Source organism: Peromyscus maniculatus, chromosome 1 (genome assembly GCF_049852395.1).
Source record: "Peromyscus maniculatus bairdii isolate BWxNUB_F1_BW_parent chromosome 1, HU_Pman_BW_mat_3.1, whole genome shotgun sequence".
In the NCBI taxonomy this organism is placed as follows: Eukaryota; Metazoa; Chordata; class Mammalia; order Rodentia; family Cricetidae; genus Peromyscus; species Peromyscus maniculatus.
This window is the reverse complement of record NC_134852.1, coordinates 78,621,094-78,639,289: the sequence shown is the minus strand read 5'-3', so window position 1 is coordinate 78,639,289 and position 18,196 is coordinate 78,621,094. Positions and strand designations below refer to the sequence as shown.

Here is an 18,196-nt window from a genome sequence, read left to right as displayed (position 1 = left end):
AAAGGGATGAGCCTGGAGACATTGGACTATTATCCTAGCTGAGGCAGGAGGATTGCAAATCCTAAATTGAGTAATTTAGTGAGACCCTGTCAAACAAGGGAAAAGGGAAAGGAAAAGAAAAAAGAGGGCTGAATATTTAATTCAGCTTGCTTAGCCTGTGTGAGGCCGTGGATTTGATCTCCAATACTATTTTAACAAAACCCAAGAGGTAAAAAAAAAAAAATACAGAAAAATATAAGTACATGTCTGTGGAGTCTCTATCCCCCTGTCTAACAGCTGTTTGCTGGTTAGTTAGTTAGTTAGTTAGTTAGTGTGGGGGGTCAGAGGAGACCCTTTGGGCGTCTGTTCTCTCCTCCCTTCTTGTTGAATGAAGCAAGGTCTCTCTTGCTGTCTCAGACACTGTGCTGTGTACTTGACCTTGACTCATCCATGAACTTTCCTGCCTCTCCTTCCCCTCTCACCATAGGAAAGCCGGGCCTACAGATGTCTACCACTGCACTGGAATTTTATGAGCTACGGGGCATGAACTCAGGTTGCCAGGCTTGTGAAGCAAGCACCATCACCTGCTAAGCCACTTCGATGGCCCCTTTCTGTGTGAATTCTGAGTGTCACTGAGTCCCTCTCTCAGTTTCCCCTTCCTGCCCTTTTCCTTAGTACTATGAGAGGGTTCCCTCTCCTGACGTTAGCTTATGTCATCCCCATGTTTACTTTAAGTGCATCTATTTTACAATCTGGAGACCCAATTTAACTTTTTAAGGTATTGATTTAAAACTGAAGTTATATGCAATCTTGATTATCTTTAAAAATGCCTTTAGTCTATGGCCATACCACCCTGAATGTGCCCGATCTCGGAAGCTAAGCAGGGTCGGGCCTGGTTAGTACTTGGATGGGAGACCCCCTGGGAATACTGGGTGCTGTAGGCTTAAAATAAATAAATAAATAAATAAATAAATAAAAATAAAAAAATAAAAAATAAAAAAAAATGCCTTTAATGAGCCATGAATACAAAACCTCTTAAAATGAGGAAATATCCATTCCAGAGAGATTTAGTGGAATCAAGGAGTGTTATCCACATGCGTGTCTGCCTTGCATGGAAAGCTATTTCCTATACAAATAAACTACTGAGACCACAGCCCATCTATCAACTAATCTCAACTTGTAGCCTAAGCACTGCCCACTAAATGACATATGCTTCATATAATGCTCAACAGCTGAATGATCAAAGATCAACTTCTGGGCCACAGCAGTTATGGCAGGCACCTGCTGGTGGCTGCTGGCCTGCCTGCCTGAAGTTAAGGACAGCTGTGACCTGCAGTTGGGGCTCCTGGGGTTATGCAAACCAAATGGCTGACCTCAGATGCTTTTGTGATATATCCAGGAGCTTGAAGCAACTCTGGTGAGGGAAGTCTGAGCACCTGTTGGACCAATGACTCGACTATTGTGTGTCACCTGGTATTAGGCATCAAGAGTTGCCCTCTCCATCACATGGATCCCGGCCTTCCTGGAGTGGATCCTGATTCTACCTCCATCCTCCATAGAGAATCCTCAGTGGCCTGTGAATGTCCTAGCATAGGCTAGGATAGCGTGGATCTGTTTACTGCCGAGATGAGCATTTCTTAGGAGCTCCGTGTGCACACCCACGGCACTCGCTGTGCGAACTCCATGCACTCTACTGTCCTGTAACCAAGTGAGAACAGCTGCTCCCACCTCACAGGCATGAGATGTGCTGAAGGAATTCACACGAAAGCCTTACTTCTAGCAGACTCACGGTGGAACTCGGAGAGTGTCCTGATGGTCTTGTTCTCTAGTCTCCCATCCCCCCTCAGCCATGCTGCCAAGATGGGTTCTGCTCCAGCAACTCTGGAATGGCCTTGAGTCACGCTCTGCCTATGTACCAGACAGTTCTGGCCTGGGATCTGCTCCAAGCTGCTCCGTGACTTCTCTGTCTCTGGATTGTTCTAGGATCTGACCCCTTCCAAGGTAGCTCTGGAATCCCCTGAGATCTCATTCAGGTGTGCCTTTCTCTGGTTATGACTAGAAACTTCCTGAATTGTGTGAGCAGGAAATTCTTTTCTCTTACACAGGGCCATCATCTGTTTGGGTCTATCCAAAACTACGCTTGCTTAATCCAAAAATGATGGTTGTGTCAGAGGGTAAAGAGAGCAGAGACAGGGTAAAATCCAACGCACCAGAAGACCTGACTGATCAAGAGGGGTGGTCTCTTTAACTAAAGCCTCAGCCAGAGAAGTGGTTCTCACAGTTTGATGCACATCAGAATCACCTAAGGAGGGCGGTGGTGGCACACGCCTTTAATCCCAGCACTCAGAAAGCAGAGACAGGCAGATCTCTGTGAGTTCGAGGCCAGCCTGGTCTACACAGTGAGTTCCAGGATAGGAACCAAAGCTACACAGAGAAAAACCTGTCTTGAAAAACCAAAAATAGATATCACCAAGGCCAGTTAAATCAGAAGATCCCGGGGAAGGGGAAGGTCCTGACATTTTTTTGAAGCTCTTCTGATAATTCTAAGGTAGCCAAGTTAAGAACCACACCTAGAAATTGAATTTGGGGGGGGGGGGATCTGTTTCTTGGATCTTGATCCAGTGGGGATCAAGATCATGTAAACATGTAATTTATAAATAAGAGAGAGTCTGATCCAGGAGTTCTGCAGCTAGGTCAGGGGTCTCGACATCAAAATTGGGGCAGACACCTACGCCTGAGTGACTTGCTTAAAAACCAGGAGGGACTGTAGGAGTGTTACAGTGCACAGCCACGAACCAGTCTCTTTCCTTTCATGCTAATAAGTCTCAGGAAAAAAGGGAAGGATGGGTGTCTTAGTCACCATTCTATCGCTGCAAGAGACACCATGACCCAGGCAACTCTTGTAAAAGAACGCATTTAACTGGGGGTTTGCTTACAGTTTCAGAGGGTTAGTTCATAATCATCATGGCAGAAGTCAGACAGGCCTGGTGCTGGAGCAAAAACAGAGCTTTCCATCCTGATCCACAAGCAGTAGGCAGAGAGACTGCCCCTGGCATGGGCTTTTGAAACCTCAAAGCTCACCCCCAGTGACACACCTTCTCCAGGAAGGCTACACCCACCTCAACAAGGCCACACCTCCTAATCCTTCCTAAACAGTTCCACTAACTGGGGACCAAACATTCACACATATGAGCCTATGGGGGTCATTCTCATTCACACCACCACAATGAGATTTCTAGACTAAGATTACTTGAAATAGCCCACTCTGCCCCCTAGTTGGCTAAGATTTACATTTCCTATCAGGAGGAAACAGAAAATGTTATACTGAGACACAGGACTTATGTACCTACACAAGCACACTTTCACCACAAGAATTTCATCTTGAAATGACCTGTCATTGGACCAGTGAGATGGCTCTGTGGGTAAAGGTGCTTGCTGCTAAGGCTGACAAGCCTGAGAATCTTGAGTTCAATTCCTGGGACCCACTTGCTGGAAGAAGAGAACTTATTCATGCAAGTTGTCCTCTGACCTCTCTCTCACACACACACACACACACACACACACACACACACACACACACACACGAATTAAAAACAGCCTTTCATCAACTCTAGAAACTATGGTACACTGTTTGTTTCTCTTTGTGACTGTGGCCATGTGTAGCTCATTGTTGCTGATTATTGATGCTTGGCAGAAAATGTTGAACTTTATACCACAAGCCCAGAAACATAGCAAAATTCAAAATATTTTTTAAAAAACATGTGTGTATCTTGTATGTATATATACAGTGTGTACTGTATGCACACCATAGCACATGTGGAGATCAGAGAACAAGTCAGTTCCCTCCTTCCAACATTACATGGGCTGAACATAAGTTATCAGGGTTGTGTGGCAAAGGCTTTTCCTGTTGAGCCATCTTATGGGCCCCAAACTTCAAATCTAAGTCCCTTTCTATTGAGTGTATATCACTTCCTCACATACAGAGAGCCATTGGGTCAAAAAGTAAAAATTAAACCATCATGAGCTGGGAAACATGAATTTATATATTGTATTTTTCATAAATAAAAACATGGGAGAAAATACCACTTACATGGGCTATATGTTTTTACCATCCTGGTATCATGAAATAATTTCAAATGATAATGCATACACATCTGTAGATGTAATTCTAAATGGTCTTATTAAATAAGAAACACAGACCCAAATAAAGAGACCACTCACTTCCCACTCACTGCTGTCATTACCCTGAGAGAGAGACCTTTTTCCTGTGTCCTGTCTTTTTATTGACTTTCTGTTCTGCCTTCTCATTGGTTCTAAACCCAACCACATGACTTCCTCATTACTGTCTGTCTATACAGACCTCCAGGTCTCTATGGTTGGTACTGGGATTAAAGGTGTGTGTCACCATGCTGGCTGTGTCCTTGAACACACAGAGACTTTGCTTGCCATGTGATCGGATTAAAGGCTGTGCTACCACTACCAGACTTCTGCTTAATGGCTTGCTCTTAGCTCTGATCCCCAGGCAACTTTATTAGCATACAAATAAAATTACATTCCAGCACAAATAAAATATCACCATACACATCTGCATGGTTAGAACATGTAAACAACATACGAGGCAGTACAGAATGTCAAGAGAAAGCTTCTCGAGACATCCCTCACACCCTTGCCTCAGTCACTCTCTCAAGAGAAAATACATGATGAGCTTCTCATATTCTTTCCCAAAAGCAAAATATCCACCTGCAAAGAGGGGATTTGAAATTCCACATTAATGTGAACGTTCTCTGAGAAAACTCTAAGATAATTCCATATCAACAGGTGGGGTTTGGCTCATTTCTAGCAGTAGAAGAATATTCCATATGAAGATCGTGATATCATTTACATCAGTTTTTCCTGGCCTCTATTATTATTTTCAGATTCTTACCACTGTAGACAATAGTAAAGTCAGCATCACTGCCTATAACTAATCTGACAAACTTTTGTGGTTACGTGGGTAACTAGTATTTAAGATATTTCGCGAGATAACTTGCTATTTGAATTATAAAATTTGTACCTTGAGGCTATCAGACACTCTGGGGCTATTTGTCCACCTTGCTGATGTGCACATGCTGGGGGGAGGGACAGAGGATTTTGCCTGGATCTCCAAGCTCTAAAGTCAATATGAGGAAAGGCAGGCAGGCAGCAAAATCTACATGCTTTTCTATATTTACTTTCGGAATGAACAAATTCATGATGTTTCTCTCTCCAGGTGACAGAAATGGCCCAGAAATGTGTGAATTTCAAATAGTTTTTCTCAATTCCAACTCATTCTGTTTCTCTTTCCTCTTAGCAAGGAGCGGATCTGAGGCAAGATAAACAAATACCTGCTCTGGGGCCGGCTGCTGCCTGAGGCACACGGCAGGAGAAAGCTCGAGAATGCACATTTGAAAACTGCTTAACACTGACTTATAGAGACCATGCACACATGAAACTCCACCAGGGTGAAAGGGTCGTGGCCAACTTCCCCTCTCATAGACAGTCATTGCTGGTCTTTAGGGAACCTTGGGGGAGATGTCTCTAGAAGGATCTCTTAGCTTGAGCACTGTCGACATGTGCTGGATACTTCCTTTCTGTTACTGCAGAGCGACTGTTCTGTGCACTCTAGAATGTTCAATAGCATCTTGGACACCACCCCACTAGAAGGCCGAAGCACCTACCCACAGCTGCCTCCAGAAATGACCACACTGAGGGACACCATGCATCCCTCTTCTGTCGTAAACAATAGTTCCCCTTATCTGAAGTTTTACTTTCTGTGGTTTCAGTTAGCCGTGGTCAACCATGGTCTGAAATAGAAATGGAGAATTTCAGAAATACTCAAATCCATGATTTGTAAATCATGTCCCATTGTAAGTGACGTGAAATCTTGCCATCTCACTTTGTCCTGCTAGGGATATGACTCATCCTCTCGTCCAGCTTATCCACATTGTATATGCTACCCTCCTGTTAGTTACTTGGGCAATTTTCTTGGTTATCAGGCTCACTGTCACCATACTGCCGTGCTTGTGTTCCAATAATCTCTATTTGACATAAGTATGGCCGCAGATAGCAAGAGTGGTGTTGCCAAGGAGGTCCCAGGACATAGCATGTAGACGGACAGATTGACTCCGGAACTGTATGGCAGTGCCGTGGGATGTGTGGGAAAAACAAAACAAAACGTGGTATCCATGGAATTCAGAAACGAGCCACAGTTTCAGACATCCACTGGAGTCTTAGAATGTAACCCCTTTGGATGAAGGGGCCATTGTAGGTATAAGATAGAGAAATAATATTCTCTTATGTGTTTGTAGTAAAAATTGCTTACTCATTCTCACCTTGATAGGTATTTGTTTGTTTTTTGATTTAGTTAGATGTTGTAAATAATTCTGTTATAAATACAGCTAAGTGTTCTACAGAGAAAATTCCTTGATAGAAGATGGCTAGGTCAAGGGGATATGCATTTAATATGAGGACAGATATTAACCAGTTGTCTTCTAAAGAGATTGTACCAATTTTCACTCTCCCTAACAATGTACAAGAATGCCTGTTTCTATACACCCTTGCCAAGTCAGCTTGTTAAAAAAACAACAGCAAAAACCTTTTCATCTTTTTTGATTCCGAAAGACGAAAACTGCGGTCTTCCGGTAACCTCAGCTCTGCCACTGTGCTCTGGAACAGGTTTCTGGAGAAAAGCTGCTCAAAATGCACCATCTTATCGATGGTCCAAAGGCCAGGCCAGGAAACCCTGATGAGGAGGGGCTCTGACAGGGCTCTTCAGCCCCCTTTCCTTTCTAAGGCCTGCATTCAACTTATTTGAGCTCCTGGAAATTGGAAATGATTCTCCAGGAGAAGACCTAGCCCCTTCAAACAGCATGCTTACTGTGCAGAACGTGCCGGAGCAAGGCTGCTGGAAAGCCCTTCGCATTCCTGTAGATGTGTATATGATAAACATGTTATCGTTTTCTGTGCCACTTGCCCCTCTTGGTGCTGAGAGGTGCTGTCTGCTTTCATCTGTGTGCTGAATTACAGATATACATGATCAAATGAAGCCAAGACAAGAATCAAGCCTCATAAAATTTTGCCTACAGCATGTACCAAGAAACGTTGATCGTGCCAAGACTACCCTGGCTGAGAGAAGTCAGGAGTTGTGCAATTACCCAGCAGAGGCTGAGATTTCTCACAAAAACAGGAACCACATCGAAAAGCCTAAGCACAAAATGTATCCTATTCTTTCTAGAGGCCATTTTGATATTTCACTAACACGAACATTGAAAAACATGGCTTTCTGACCTCTAGGATTTTATTGAAACCTCTGTAAAGCCCAGCATGAAATAGATTTTCCATTTCTGGGTTTTCCGAGTGGCTCCTTTGGGCTCTAAGTTAAACTGAGTTTTTAAATAAGACCAAAGGATTCTTCCACTGCCTGCTTGAATACACAGATTTTTTTTTTTTTTCATGCCAGGGATATTTATTGAAAGTCTACAATGTGCCAGACTGTAGAGAAAGCATTAATGAGAAAGACCCTACGGCTGCTGTTTGGACTTCCCGCAAAAGAAAAGGAGATCCAAGGATCGGGGCTGGAGTCAGGTGTGTGTGGTGGTCTCGAGGTCCACCTGCAGGAGCTCCTGGGGCTCTGGGGTTTGGCTCAATTTAGTTAGTGCCCACATGGACTGACCCGAACAAAGGGTTCTGGCTACTTCTGGGAAAGCAGTTGAAGGCTAGGATCTGATCGCTTCCTAGTGACCCCATGCTGAAGAAGAGATTTCCCTATTCCGATTAACATGAGACAGCCAAACATAAGACACTAAGCACTGGAGAACTGAGCTGAGCAGCAGCCTGCTAGCTACAAATACTCACTTCCTGGAAGAGAAGGACACCACAGAACCATGCAGGGCTACACAGGGATGGCACTCAAGAGCAGCATGACTCAGAAAGGCCCAAGTGAGACAAGTGTTGTTTAACAGGAGGGTGAAGTAGCCCCAGTTCCTGCATGGGGATGAGGTAGGTTTGTCTGAAAATATTGTAGGTTGCAAAGACTGCGAAACCTATTAGGTTGAGGACTGGGTGGGAACAGTAGTCAGCCTTCAGGGTCCTGTGAAGGTCAAAGATGTTATGGCAACCTCTGCTGGGCTTCTTTCGACTTTCATATCTCTTTCCTAACAGGAGCGCAGGGTTAGCATCAATAGTATGGACCACATTTCTGCTGCTTACAGCCTAACATGAACATGCAACCGACACTCGCAGATCAACTTTTGTGAGGTCTGCATTCTTCTTGACCATCTGGCAAGCAGGACCTCATCTTTTGATACTAGCACCCTAATCTGGGGAGAAGAGTTTCCCTCCCTGTCAATCTACTTGTCCTTGGGGTTTGGGTGACTTTGAACCCTCTCAGGACTCCAGAGGGTGAGCTAGTGACCCAGATTTGACCAATCAGATTATCCTATTACCTTGGCCATTGTGGTTGGTTCAGACACAGGCAACTGGACCAGGCTCAAGTGAAACTTTGCTAATAAAAAATGCAAACTCTTTTTTGAGGAAAATTGCTAAATAGGAAATTCTAAGACTGAAGTTGCTGCGGAATTATACGAAAAGCATCCCTGTCTGTGAGTGAGAGCAACATAAAGAGGTACAGAAGAGAGTGGGGAGAGGGAGACGAACAGAGGTGCTGATTCAGCTTCCCACCGGAAATGGTGGAACTAGAATTATAGTGGTCCCCTTTATCTACAGAGGATACACTGAAGACCCTCAGTGGGAGCCTCAACTCCAGATCCTGCCAAACACTATAGATGCTATGTTTTCTTCTCATATACATAGCTGTCCATCATAAAGTTTAATTTATAAGTTAGGCAAAGAGCAAGGTTAAAAATGGGGTCTGGCAAGATGTGGGTGTGGTAAGGTGCCTGGTGTCTAGCCTGACGATGGGTGTTCCATCCTTGGGTCATGTTTGGAAGAGGAGAACCAGCTCCCAAGTGTTGCTCTCTGGTCTCCATGTGCATGGCAATCGTGTGCTCATAACACCCACACCCACATGCACACAACAAATAAATAAATATAAAAAAATTAAAACTAAAAATAACCAATAATATAGAATTATAACAATACACTTTAGTACAAGTTATATGACTAGCATCTCTTGCTATTTCAACATATTCTAGTGTATTCATTTTCTAATGACCACCAATAACTGAAGCCACAAATAGCAAATGGCTTTGCTATGGCTAACGGGGCAACTCTTACACTCTTGAATCTTCAGGTAAACAAACCAACACATTTTTCTCTTTAATGTATGGCTTATGTTGGTTTGACTTGAGTTTCTTACACCTAAAATAAATAAATAGATAGATAATAAATGAATAAATAAATAAATAAATAAATAAATAAAGAAAGAAAGAAAGAAAGAAAGAAAGAAAGAAAGAAAGTGACTAATGGTTCAATGGACAGGTGCTAAGGAAACAGTTTGTATTAACTTGCTGGCAATTTCATCTCGTTTTTTCATTTTCCTGCATAAGTAGTGACAATGAGCCACACTCTTGCCCTGGCTTTAAACACAACCCTGTCTCCCAACTTATCTTCCATGCTTGTGATCGTTCTGTACTTTGAACAGACTCACCTCCTTTCACTCTGAACACTTCGTTCTTCCCTCTGCTTGAGTCCGTCTTTCTGAGTTCTTCATTTTGCCAATGACTTTGGACATTCAGCTTAAATAGCCCTGCCTCTGAGAAGCCTTCCCTGTCCCAAAGCTAACGTATCGGCACAATGCCTGTCTTGATAGAGGAGTTTGTTGTCTTTATCATAGCCCTTATTGACATATGACAGTTGCTATGTACCTTTTATGGTCTACCTTCATGACTACAAGCTCTATGAGAACATGGGCCTTTTCTGTGCTCTCAGTGCATAGAACAGGGTCTGGCACAAATTGGGGTCTTTGCAGAAGTCCACGGATACAAATCTATCAATGAACAATCACACATGCAGTTGCTGTTGGGGTATGAAGGTGGAACTTATTTACGCAATTTACATGGATCACTCAATCCTCAAAACAACCTCAAGTAAGAGTTCCTGTTGCCCTATAATGGGGAAATTTAGGTTGAGAAGCTGAGCAATTTATCCAAAGTAACACACCTCGAAGAAGTAGATAGAGGTGTGATAACCAAAGGACTATTGGATCCAGATTTTGTGGCTTTACTTTTTTGGTGACTCCCAAATTTGTTTTCAATCTCAACACCTAAAAATTCAACAGACATACATTCCTGCTAGACTGTGAATTGAAGTTTGAGGATAATTTGCAAATGTGTCATAGAGAGAATCTATCATTTTCTCTGGATGAAGGATCTTTGGGAACATTTAGACCCAGAATGGGTCTAAGCAGACATCCTAGTAGACACAGCAGAGGTTCGTCATGCACTGTGAAAGAAACCACTGAGGTGGGACCAAAGGACGATGCCAGCCTTCAGGAGAAACATCTGTGCCAAGAGCACAAAGGCAGAGCGCAGTCATGCGAGTTTCATATGCAAGCCGCTGATGTGGGTGGGATGTTGAGGTATGTGTGTGGAATACAGCCCCTCTTCGGAAGGATACAGAATGTGAAAAGATAATAAACTCAAGGTTTGGAATTACTGTAATTGACATGCGAATCTATTGCTGGTTGCTGGAGAGCACTGCAAAACGTGAATACAGAAGAAAAAAACTACAATATAGCAAAATGACAACATATAATAGGAATTGAAAGACTTATTTGAAGTTCGATAGAGTAAAACACCCAGCTGTCAAAGATTCCAGTTTTTGTGTTTTTCAAGTTTATTGAATCTTTATGTAGACTTCCACGTGGAAGAATATTAACTGAGCCAAGGAAAGCTCTTTTATCTCCTTTTTTGAGAGCTTGCATTCATCCTTTTCATCATCAGTCATACAAGAATAAAAGCCCATGTGATATTAAACTAAGAAAAGTGAAAACAGCCCTTTTAATGCTTCAAAAGGATGCATCAGGCAATGTTAGAAGTTATGTATGTGGACGTGTCAGGTTCTGAAGTGTAGGAACAAGTACATAGCAGACATGAAACTCCACTGATTTGTGTTGTAACTGGAAGCATTTTCAAACAATTTCCTACGTTTCCCCCTCTAATTAAAACACTGGTCACTCTAAAATACTTATAAACGTTTACTGGTGGTTTTAATATCACTCAAATTGAAGTGAGGCTTATAACTATATTTTATGGTAAAAATATTTCATGTGACCAGCATGTCAGTTCTATTAATTCCAAAGGCTGGGGAATTAATAACCTATAAAATACTAAAATGTTACCTTGCTATTCCAAACTTATTTTATGTTAACATAATTTAGACTGACAAAGCCTTTCAAAACTGGCATAGTAAATTTACTAAATCCTTCTTTGAATGTCACTTTAGTTAAAATAAAGATACGATTGTCAAAACTAGGAGGTTAACATTGATAAAAGTTAATCATGTAAGTTTGAACTACAGACCTTGGTTAAATTTCACCAGTTTCCCATCTGTGTCTCTTTTTTGTACAGGAATCCAGTCAAGGGGTGGGTCCTCTTTTGCATTTCATTGCCAATTCCTCTTGGTCTCCTCTGCTCTGTTGGGACACTTTCTCTCTCTTGCTCCCCAGTATACCAAGTAGATCAAGCTTTGCACCTGCTTAATGGCTGTTGGTCGCTCCCCATTGGCTTCAGCGTAAAGGGCAAGTCAACGGAATGCTCAGATTCTGCATTACGTCCCTACCAACCACACTTCCGGCCTCATGTGCCAGTACTCGTTGGCCCTCCATCTGGAGGGTGCGCCATGTCAGCCATGGATCCTCTCTCCTGGCATGTTCAAGAGCCCCCCCACCAGGAGAACAGTCGGCTGAAAGGCTCCTAAACATACAGCAAGGGTTTATTTAGTTGTACTCCATGTCAAGCACTGGGAGTATATGAAGTAAATCAGCTTTTTTTTTTTCTCTCTTTATGGAGCGCCCCCTCTAGAAGGGAGGAGACAGATAAACGTAAAGAAAAGTTTGTATTTCCACCGATGCACTGTCTTAGAAAAGGGCCACACTACAGAGACTTACCAGATAAAAAAAGAGGTTTACCCTTCAGATGGGGGAGCAGGCTGATGTGCACAGAGCAGCTGTTAGCTTTTCTGAATTGGAACAGTGACATGACAGGCAGAAAGGCTCTGACCAGGTGACCAGATCCTGTTTCTTTTGCCTTCATAGGAAGAGCTAATGAGAGGGCCCCTTTAATTCTCTAGATTCACTATGGCATGGTGTCCTGGAAGAAGCCTTCCTTCTGTAGACGCTCCTTGTCTGAGCTGTCACAGGACGAAGTCCCTCTCAAGGTGACTGAGAAGCTGGATTGTGTCTTAAGCTGGATCATCGCTATAACCCGGCAGCCTCTTGGGAGGAAAAAGGGCCGGTCTTCTCCACTCCCGTCCAGTGCTCAGTGCAATGCTGAGCCCCTGGAGCCGCCTGGTCACTGTGGCTTTAAGGAGGCCAGAGGAGGAGGAGGACCAAGAGCTGCTTCTCAGCAGCCCACAGAAGTGCTAGGGATATGGTTCACACCAAGCTAAGTGCTGGAAGTTGCTGGCTACTGGACTTCAGGTGCAGGCTTCTGAGATTTGTAGAGGCTTCAATGCCTTCCTCAAAATACCGACTTTAACTATAACTAACAATTGAGCGTGCTCTGGCAGTGTATCGAACAATAGCTGTATTCTTTTTCCCTTCTCTCCTTCTTCCCTATCTCCCTCTAATCCTCTTATCTCTCCTGATTCTTAGGCAATGGCTTTGTGATGCAGGAGCTGCTAAGAAGAATGGTTCTCTCTAAAACCATGCAAACAGTTTGGCCTTGGCTGCACTTATGGCTAAGCTCTCTGCCTGGCTTCTAGGGGAACCGAAAGCAGGGGCATCTACCAGGCGGTGGGTGGGCAGTCTGGGTTGAGTCTGGTGTGTCCCAGGAGGACTGCACATGGAAGGCAGAGCTGGGGGGCGGGGGCGGCTCGGGGAGAGTCGAGCACCTTCCTGAAACCTCGTCCTCACTGCCCTTCCTTCTCTCCCCGGGTGAAAAGCTGGTGAGGAGGAGCCATTCCTCAATGTCCTTTACCCTTCGTTTTGAAGGAAATCATCAAAGCAGTCCTGTTTTCCTGGAGGAGAGGTGCTGAATACCGCTGCTGCAGCTTCTGGCAGGTTAAAACACATGCATTTCCACACACCTTGCTGTTTTCCACCAGATTTAGGGGGTTTTAAAATCCGCCCTGCAGTCTGGACTCGGGCCTCGTTCCTTCAAAGGGCCTGACAGTCTAGAGGGGAAGATAAGAGCTCCCTGCACCCCGCCCACTCCCCCCAAATTCCCCTGAATACTGAAGAGAGGCTGGTATCTGGTATCCCTGTGCGGCCTCAGTGTTAGACGGTCCCCAGCACATTCATTGCCTTGTTGTCCTTGAGGGAGGAAGCCAGCGAGGCTCCAGTTTCCTTTGTAACTTCCCAGTTCCTCTGTACATCTGCTCGCCCACCCCAATGACTTGTTTTAAAGTCCTGAATACAGGGTCGAATCTCTCATCTTCCAATGAAAATACATGTGTGGGTCTGCATCCATTGCATGGGCACCTCTGGGTTTGGACACAAGCACTCCAATGCTAAGGACCTCTACAGAGGTGGCAACTTTTGGGATGGGGACCAGCAGAGGCTCACTTTTAGAAGACCTCTCTGGACAAAATCAGTAACCTAACAAAACAAAACCACTGTCTCAATGACATCTTTTCCCATTAGAGGCTCACTTTTAGAAGACCTCTCTGGACAAAATCAATAACCTAACAAAACAAAACCACTGTCTCAATGACATCTTTTCCTGTTAGAAAAATCAGTCCACCGAGTGGTTCTTCATTGGCCTTCCCTGAGTGGCCCTGCCTGGTCACAGTGGTTCATACTATCCCTTTATCTGTCAAATGGGAACAGAAGGTGAGATTAATTTTATGGGGATGCGAGGATTAAGTGAGATACAGCTTAGCGCTAAGGCTATACTATTATTCACAGCCCAGATAGGCAGGTTGCTTCCTTCTCAAGGTGTCTTTTTTTGCTTTCCAAGCCCCCGCTGGGACCGAGTGGCCAGGGACGGGGTCCAATTGTGCTTCCAGCCTAGCGCGCGGGGGGGAGGGGGAGGGACGGGGACTCGGCTGCCGTCCAGGCCTGGACACAGGTGTGGCCCTGACCACGGTGAGGGCGTGACCGGCCGACGTCTGAGCAGGCCCGGCACGACACGCACGAGGACGAGGAGGTGGCCGAGGCCCCGAGCGTCTGCGCCGTCCCGCGGGGCCAGGGCTCGGCTGTGGCCGCGGACCAAGCGCGGGGACCGGGCACGCGCCGCGTCACCGGAGCCAGCCGTGGGCCCGGGCTGGACCCGGAGGCGGTGGGGGGCGCGCCGCGGCCGGGCCGCCACGCCCAGGGAGGCGCCCAGGCCCTCATCAAGTGACCAGTATCCCTTCCAGGAGCACACGGTCCTTCAGAGGGAAGAGCGCTCCAGCCTGCGGCCCCGGCGCCAAGCCGCCGTCATCTCCTTCCTGTGCCGGGTGATCTGTCGTCTCACCCACCCGGAAAAACATAGTCCGCCGTCCCCCCCCCCCCCCCCATGCCCTTGTGGAACGGCGGTAGCTGTGGAGACGGCGCGACTCTCCTTGCCTGCACCCTCGCCTTGCCCACGGCAAACCCGTCAGGACCCACCGAGAGGAGAAACCAGCCCTAAGAGGGGACCTGGAGGGAGAAGAAAGAGAGGAAGCCGAGAGGAAGGGAGAGGCAAGGCCGGCGGAGGGACACCGCGGCGCCCGCTCAGTGCGCACGCGCGCCGCGAAGAACGAGTTCCGGTCTGGCCGAGGCCTGACTCCTAAAAATAGCCCCGGTGTGGGGATCCGTGCGCGGATGTCCCGGCGAGTCCCGGGCTGAAGGAGGCGGCTCCGGGCGGCGCGGAGTGCTGTGGCGGGCCGGGCCGGGGCTGCGGCGTGTGCGCGCCCGCCGGCTGGAGCGGAGACCCGGTGAGGGGGCTGTGGGCTGCGGGGATGTGGTGGCGGTGGCGGCGGCGGCTGGGGAGGGGGTCGGGTCGCGCTGAGATGGGGGGCGCTGGGGTGCGGGGTTGCGGGGCGGGGGAGCGGCACCGCCGAGGAGGGGCGCCCGCGGGGCTCCGGGGGCCGGGGCGAGGCTGGGCGCGGGGCGCGCGCCGGGGAGGGGGGGGCCCTCGGGGAAACGGAGGGGCGCGGCGGCGCGCGGTGGGGGCGGGGTGCCCCGGGGCGGGCCCGGGGGCTGCGGGCGCGGTGGCGGCGGCGGCGGCGGGGGGCCGTGGGGAGGGACCGTCGCGGGCCGCCTCCCGGAGCGCGCCACCTCGGGGGGGGGGGGGCTGCCCGCCGCGTCGCACCGCTCCTCCCTGAAAGTTGACGGAGTTCCCAGGGGGCCGCGGAGCCGCTGCTCGGTCCATCTCTCCAGCTTCGCGAACCGCGGGGTCCTCCCGCGCGCTAGACCTCCAGTGCGAGCGGGGCGCGGGGTCTGGGAGGGGGCGGCCCTGTGATCGCGCTTGAAGTTCCCCCACTTGTGCTTCGGGGAAAGGTTGGTTCGCTGGGGCGGAAGGTAGGGGTCTGAACTCTGCCGTGGGGATGTCGGTGGCAGGGTGTGCGTCGTCTGTCTGGGGCTAGCCCGGGCGGCGGCCGGCTCCGAGCACCTGCGGGTGCGGGGAAAGGTCTCGGGGAGTAGGGGGTTGTTGCAGAAGGGACCCGCTTCCCTGCCCGCGGGGGGCGCGTGGTGAGACGGAAACTTTGCCTTTGGGTCGGATGTCATCTGTGTTTGGACAGTTGAGGCTTGCAGATAGGTGGTAAATGCAGACAAGTTTGGGAAAGGTGAGCCTTTTTGAATTAGCATTTCCTCCCTCTCCCTCGTGAAAGTTAAATTCTTGCTCAGATCTTAAATAGACTCTCCTAAACTCTGAAGCTAGTCTGTCATGATCCAGTAGAGAACCGTGTGTAGATTGAATACAACATTGCATTAACCTGTATGTTAGTTTACTATGAAATTGGGATTCCAGTAACTGCAGTTATCTCGAAGACCCGCTGTGATGTGTTGACAACGGTATACGTATTTTAAAACTAATATTGTATAACCGTTTCCAAGTTTGTAGCGTAGTGTGTTTCCCTTACGTCTCGTATCATCCATTACTGTGTGACAGCGAGGTTCTCTAAAGCAGTAATTAGGTGTATATTACACAAGAGTGCTTTCCCTTTAAGAATCCGGCTGCGTTGTTTTGGCAACTGCTAAGTAGTCTAGTTGTCAGTTTTAAAATCTATGTTACCTTGGCAGTACTTGAACAGTCTTTGGAAAAGGTAAACAAAGTAGTGTTTTTTTTTTTTTTCAAACATACTAAAATGACATTTCTTTTAGTGTGAATTTAGAAAATAAGGATGAAGCAACTATTATGCTATTATGACACTTGTATATTCACTTTTGTCTTGTTTTTGTATATTTTTGGAGAGCTCTGACTATTTCTTTTTTTTTATAAATGGCAACTTTTAAGGAGACAAATTCCCCCAAAGATGATTTAAATGATAGTAAATGTAATGTTATACAAATGGCGTGTTTACTGGAACATATCTGTGTGTCTATAAGACATAAAATTAGTATTTGTTGTGGATTGACTGAACTGGAATTACTTTTAATTCTCAGTGCATATTGTTGCAAAAGTTGAGAGGACAATGTTAAAATAGTGAAAGCAAAGAGCTAAAACTGGCCATTTTCGTGCTTGCAGACGACTCTAATAATTCTCGTTGCACGAGTGTGTCGAAAAATATGTATGTACTAAGACAGTCGATGCTTGTGAAGGATGGTGACCTCTCTAAATACAACTGTACTTACCATTTCCTTCAATTCATTCTTTGTTAGGCATAAAATCATAGTCTTTCATGAAGGTAAAATTGCACTGAACTCTTCTTATAAGATATTAAATTGAAGAATTGGAGGGTGATCAAAAGAAGGAAGAGCTGAGGCTTAAAAATGATTGTAATTTAGCATGTTGAATTATGCCTTAAGAGTAATTTAATTCTCTATAGTTTATGCTTCCACAACGGGTATATGTGACAAAGATGTTTTGTTTGGTTTTATTTGGTTTTGGTAAATGTCATTGGAAATACAGTTTTTTAAATGTTGAATTGTTTCAAATACTGATTGTGTATTTTTTCACCATGGCTTTGTATTTGTATTTGAAGGTGAAGTTTGCTAGTGTACTTAAATCTTAGTAGACTGTGTTCTGATTCAGAAGAGGTCCGCGATCTTTTTTTTTTTTTTTTTTTTTTTTTTTGAAGTAGCATGCTTGTCAGTCCACTTGGAAAATGGTCGGTTTTCCTTTTGCATCTTTTAGTCTGGTAAGAAGAGAAATTCGTTGTAACATACGGTAATGAAAATCATGGGTGTTCTGAGGTATTTAAATTTCAAACATTCTGTCTTATCATATCATACTCCCCCTCTAGAGATAAACTCATGGTTCATTGGAATGTTACAAAGTCCTAGTGTAAGCTTTTTATCAGTGAAGGGGCCATGAAAATACTGTTTTGTGTATTGAAAATGATCACTGTTGCCTTTTACAAGATTAAAAAGATTTCTAAATGTGTTCTTCATAAATTGAGAACTGAATGCCTTCTCCACTTTAAGTAGTGAAAGAAGAGTAAATAGGAGAACTGAATGAATTTTTAAGGTAGGTAATCTCATGCAAGGATTCTGATCTGCAAGCCTTGAGGGAAGGCTCTTTGACTTTTTTTTTTAGTCAGATCTTGATTTAGATGCTAACTTTACTACTGACAAAATTAATGAACTAGCATCAGTAAAGTGGAAAAGAATTGTGCCACCTGTCCCATGGTATTAGAATTTAAATGAGATGAGTTCAGAGCTCACTGCTTGAGCCTTGATGTACAAAAATGCGTGTTACTCTGTTTCCTTCCTTCCATGTATCTTTTCCTATGAAGATTATGTATGTACGTTTGTGTGAGAGTGCTTAGTGTCTGTGACACAAAGGACTTGGCACAGGAGTAGGCTCATGTGTGTAGTTGGAGAAGATATCCTGGTGCCAGTGTCTGTTTGCTCTCAGATTGTATATAAAATGTCTACATTGACTCTTTGACTTGAGAGTTTTGATCCGTGATTGTGACTTATTTCTAGTCTCAACTCTACCCCAATTATTCT

At 45.6% G+C, this 18,196-nt stretch overlaps 1 protein-coding gene and 1 pseudogene across 13 annotated transcripts in view; both read left to right on the top strand.

Moving 5' to 3' along the window:
• The first annotated feature begins 814 nt into the window (after positions 1–814).
• Positions 815–923, top strand: LOC121827052 (5S ribosomal RNA; annotated as a pseudogene).
• Positions 924–14,675: 13,752 nt separating this feature from the next.
• Mef2a (myocyte enhancer factor 2A) overlaps positions 14,676–18,196 on the top strand; it is a 128,844-nt gene continuing 125,323 nt past the window's right edge. For 3 of the 13 annotated variants that reach the window (XM_076544643.1, XM_076544622.1, XM_076544693.1), the window contains exon 1: positions 14,878–15,015. The gene's annotated coding sequence lies outside the window, so the exon portion shown is untranslated. Of the gene's footprint in view, positions 15,016–15,323; positions 15,868–18,196 lie in introns of those variants that run through there. The other 10 variants (XM_076544666.1, XM_076544656.1, XM_076544663.1 and 7 more) reach the window with 8 other exon arrangements.